This window comes from Fukomys damarensis, unplaced genomic scaffold (genome assembly GCF_012274545.1).
Source record: "Fukomys damarensis isolate Sample0158 unplaced genomic scaffold, DMR_v1.0_HiC HiC_scaffold_22, whole genome shotgun sequence".
NCBI classification, from domain to species: domain Eukaryota; kingdom Metazoa; phylum Chordata; class Mammalia; order Rodentia; family Bathyergidae; genus Fukomys; species Fukomys damarensis.
In genome coordinates, this window is record NW_022900934.1 from 11,036,890 (window position 1) to 11,041,597 (window position 4,708).

The following is a 4,708-nucleotide window of genomic DNA, read 5'->3' on the forward strand; positions in this document are numbered from 1 at the left end:
CCCGAGCCCACGCGCTGGGCTCCTCCGCCGGAGTTGCTGAACGAGCGCCTGCTGTGCACCGAGTCCACGCGGGGCAGGTTCCGTAAGGGAAGGGTCTGCCCTCGGACAGCTCCGAGGGAGCAGGCCATGGCCCGTTCCACAGGCGAGGCTCAGAAAGGCCCAGCTCGCCCGGAGACACAGACGGCAAGACAGGAGCCGGCAGCCGGCCGGGCCTCTGGTACCACGCCGCCTCCTTGTCCGCCCCACCGGGGCGCGATGTGCTCAGAACATACAGAGCGAGTGACTGTGGGACACGAAAGCACACAGGCTCTCGCTGAGCCAGCAGGGTCTTCCCAGGGCTGCGCACAGGTGAGGACACCAGCCTCCCCGCTGAGTCACAGCGAGGATGTTTCAGAGCTGGGACAGGAGCCAGGCCAGGAGCGCCCGTCCCTGGTGCCTCTCCTGCCTAGACGACAGGTCCCTCGAGCAACACGAGCCTGTGCGGGCCTCGAGCTGTCCTGGTCCAGCCCGGGCTGCCAGGCTTCCTGCGCCCCCAACCCTGCCCAGCTCACAGCTCGGGGGCCCACTCTGCTGACCCTCAGCAGTCTTCTGCTTCCCAATTCTTGAGGGTCTTGGCCTGAACTAAGACCCAGAGTGTCTTTCTTGTCCCCATGCTGTCACCGACCTTCTGATCTCAGCCTAAGCTTCGGCTCCTTCATCAATTGGGTACAAAATCTGAATGCAATCATGGGTGAACCTCTTTTGTCACCCAAATCAGGTCATGTGGGTCCCCTCCCTGCTCACAACCCCCAGGTGCTGTGGATCTGGCCAGAGCCTTCAGGCTGCCCCAGCATCGTCTCATCTCTTTCCCACATTCTGTCACTGCCCTCCTTGCTTTTTTGCAGAATCCCCCAAAGCCTGTTTCCACCCCAGGGCCTTTGCACCTGCTGTCTGAAGTAGTAACTGAAGGCCTCTTCTCTCAGGGCCCAATCCTTCTCCTCCTTGAGTCCATGTTCCATGTCACCTCTTCAGAGAAGCCCTCTCGCACCTGCCCAGCTCTCACACCTGCTGCTCGTCCCTGTTGCCCTTTCCTTGGAATCACCGCATCTGTCTGTGAATTTGCTTGCCCACAACCATGTCCTCCAGCAGAACGAGGGCAGAGACCTTGTTGGCTGCCATCTTCCCTGGGTCTGGTATACAGCAGGTGCTCATGCTGTGGCTGTGGGATGAAGAGTGCGGCCCCACCCCAGCTGCCACCCAAAGCTCCTGCAATACAGCGCCCCTCAGAGCCCCAGAGCCTGTCTGGTTCCCAGCCTCATAAAAACCACTGCCCGCAGCTTGCCCTGAGGCAGCAGCGGGTGCTAGGCACAGGGTGGGAACAGGGCCCGCACTGACCCCAGTGTGGTTCAGATGCCAGCAGGGAGTCAGTGGGGAAATTGAGGCACAGTGCAGTGGCCACCGGCCCAGGCTCTGCAGCCCGAGGAGCGAGGAATCGGGATTGTGACGAGACACCCAGGTGGTGCCAGAAGCTGTGAGCACAGGTGTGGAGCCCAGCGCTGTCCAGAGCTGGCCCATTCCTTGGGCGGGTGGCGGAGCCTCTGTGCCTCAGTTTCCCCCACCAAGACAGACGCCACTTGTGGTGAGAGGGGAACCACCTGGGGCCCATCCCTGCTTTGGCTTCCTCTGCCTGTCGCTCGCTGTGCACCCTCTGGAGTTCGGACCTCTGGGCCTCAATTTCCCCTCTGTCGCCCCAGTGACCCGCCCCAGCTGAGCGCACAGTGAGCCCCAGGGGCTGTGCGAAGGCGCAGAGGGCAGCCCATCACCCAGGTGGTGGGGCAGAGGCCCCAGGTCCTGGTGTCCTGGCAGGCTGAGGACACGCCGGGGCGGGCGGCAGAGGGCGGGGACAGAGCTGCGGGAGGCCAGGGTGACTCACCCGCTGGTCAGGCTGGGGGCCGGGCTGAGCCCCCTCGCGCCCCTCTGGGCCCGGCCTTGTGCCCAAAAGTGCTGTGTCATGCTCTGTCATGTGGCTCCGGGTCATTAATACGGGAGTTCTGGGAAGCGCAGGCCAAGTTCCCGGAAGGGGTCAGCCAGTTCAGTAAACAGATTGGCTGGTTCGCCGTCACAGCTGAGCCGGGCGGGCGGGCTGGCCGCTCGGGGGGGGCAGGAGGGGGGCCAGCATCCATGGGGACAAAGGAGCTGCCCCTCGGCCCATTTGGGGCTGGCATCTCTCAGGGCAGAGTGGCCCAGGCTTGGCGGACAGAAAGGGAAACCAAGGCTCAGAGAGAGCAAGGTGCTTGCCAGAGGTCACACAGCAGTTCCACGGTTCTAATCTCCAATTCTGGTCTCCTCGTCAAGTGCTCTGCCAGATGGGCAGGAAACCTTGAATCATTCCCATCCCACCCCCGGTCCTGATTTAGACCCCGAGGCCAGTTTTCTCTGACTGGAAGACAGTTTGGGAGGAGGCAGGATTGGAAGGGTACTGTCCGTCCCCAAGGGTGGGTTTCTCGAGCGCCTGCTATGCGCAGGGCCTGCCTTAAGTGCTGTTTGTGAATCCACACATTTGACGTGTAGCCACCGTCACACAAACAGTCTTGGCCATTGCTTTTACGGCACCTACTAAGTGCCAGGCACTGAGCCAGATGAGCTGTGTGCCCACCTGTGAGCCTCTCTCAGACCCTGTCAGGTGGGCAGGTTATCACCGTCAGCAGAGGAGCAATCAGGAGCCAGGAAGGAGACAGCCGGAGCAGGGAACACAAATCTGACTTTGCCTCTCTGAGCCTCAGTTTCCCCATTAATAAATGGGGATTCTGATGAATCACAGGCAGCCATCGTAGGTGGGTGCATGGCCATTATTACACAACAGAGATTCAAGTGTGGGCTGTGAGTTCGAGTCCCCCTGTGTGGCCTCAGACATGGTGCTTAACCTCTCTGTGCTCTGTACCACAGGAAACACATTAGCCCCTCCTCATGCAGTGGGCAGGGCCCGGTGATTGTTCCTGGGTCTCACCCAGGACGGAGCCACAGGGACAACCAGCACCACCTCCTGTCTTGCTCACAAATTCTGGCAGCTGTGAGGTGGAAAACCCACACCAGGGGGATTTGGGAAGAAATGGTTTTGTATTTTTTTGTCTCTAAATACTTAACAAAACCTACTAAGTTAAAATTAATACATCTTCAACGCACTCACTCCATCCGCACAGTCCGGCATGGCATTGCTCAGTATTTATGAAAACTTTTGTGTTGGTGGAAAACAATCTGCAGGCGAGAAGTTTCTTGTTGGGCAAACGTTCCCTGGTGTACACCGGCCTTGACAAGAACCCCAAGTCGGTAGCAAAACAAATAAGCCGCACGCCACCAGACAATCTCGGAAGTGAGATTATCGATATTATTCAGGGCTTTTGTGATTGTTCCAGCCGGTCCGATGCCTTCCTCAGCCTCTCAGCCCCTCCCCTGAGCACTCTGTCCCAGCCCCTCGCTTGTCCCTCAGTCCGATGCCCCTCAGCCTCTCAGCCCCTCCCCTGAGCACTCTGTCCCAGCCCCTCGCTTGTCCCTCCCAGGACGCAGCGCTGCCAGCCCTTCGCGCGGAGCACACCGTCCGCCCCTGCCCCAGTCCCTTCCCCTGCATCAGGACCGGCCTGGGGCTGCTCTGGAACAAAGAGGCCTCCGCACAGCTGACCTTTGCGTTTGTGCCTTCGCCCCAACACTGGAAAATCACTAGGTTTCACACCAGTGGGAGACACTCAGGACGGGAGACTGAGGTAGGAAGAGGACCGCAGGTTTGAGTCCAGCCTGGACAACCTGGAGACCCAGTATGACCCCACCTCAGAATCAAAATTTGAAGAATGAAAAAAAAAGGCTGGGGATGTAGCTCAGTTCGAAGGCACTGGGTTCAAGCCCCAGTACCCCAAAGCCAAAGTCAGCTCCGGATAACAATCCAGATTTACAGCCTACCCTGGGGAGCTGGCCCTCTGGCCCCACACAGGGGACTCTGGAGATGGCCGGCGCGTCCACGCTGCCACCCCCCGAGCGCAAGCCTGCCCCAAGCCTCAGAAAGTCTTCCTCAGACAGCATCTTCGTCGAATCTCCTCACCCAGCGCTGTGAGGTCCCAGAGAGGCACGGCTTGTAGACGCTGAGACGGGGCTGTCCCCCAGCACCCTCCAGGGCCTCCCGCCCCCTGCCCAGCACATCCTGCCCACCCCTCCTCCTGAGGTCCAAAGCCCAGTGCTGCTCCCACCTGCCTGCCACCTGGCCTCCCTGCTGCCGTCCCTGCCCCACCCAGGCAGCCACAGCCCCTGCAGTCGCCTGGCAGCCCAAGGGCTCCAGTGAGACCCGGGCTCCCAGGAGGGGAAGACTCTGCCTTTGGCACTGTGTGCAGACAGGTTTTGGTTGTCACCGCCGGGCAGGGGTGAGGGTGCCGCTGGCATCTAGAAGATGGAGGCCAGCGGCCCACACTGCCGGGACAGCCCACAGCAGAGAGCCCTGGGGTCCAAAGTCACCAGTGCCCAGGCTGAGAGCCTGTGGTGGACGCTGTCCACCCCCGTGCCCCTGTGCTTGCACTGGCAGAGGACCTCCTGCCCGCGGGAAGTCCACATTCCTCCTCTGCAGCCCCCGGCTTGGCTGCGGTGACCCAGCTGGCTTGTCGGACCTCATCTGCCCCAACTGTCTCCCTGGCTCCCTCAGCCAAACAGATCCTCTCCTTAGCTGTCCACAGCCACCTCAGGGCCTCCC

At 60.8% G+C, this 4,708-nt stretch overlaps 1 long non-coding RNA gene across 3 annotated transcripts in view; it reads right to left on the bottom strand.

Annotated features, from left to right (window-relative positions):
* The window catches only part of LOC104858119, a 16,394-nt gene extending 14,350 nt beyond the window's left edge, over positions 1-2,044 (bottom strand). Inside the window, exon 1 of one of the 3 annotated variants that reach the window (XR_002025165.2) lies at positions 1,913-2,044. This is a non-coding gene — a long non-coding RNA (uncharacterized LOC104858119). The remainder of the gene's footprint in view (positions 1-1,912) is intronic. The other 2 variants (XR_779068.3, XR_779066.3) reach the window with 2 other exon arrangements.
* Between the last annotated feature and the right edge of the window lie 2,664 nt (positions 2,045-4,708).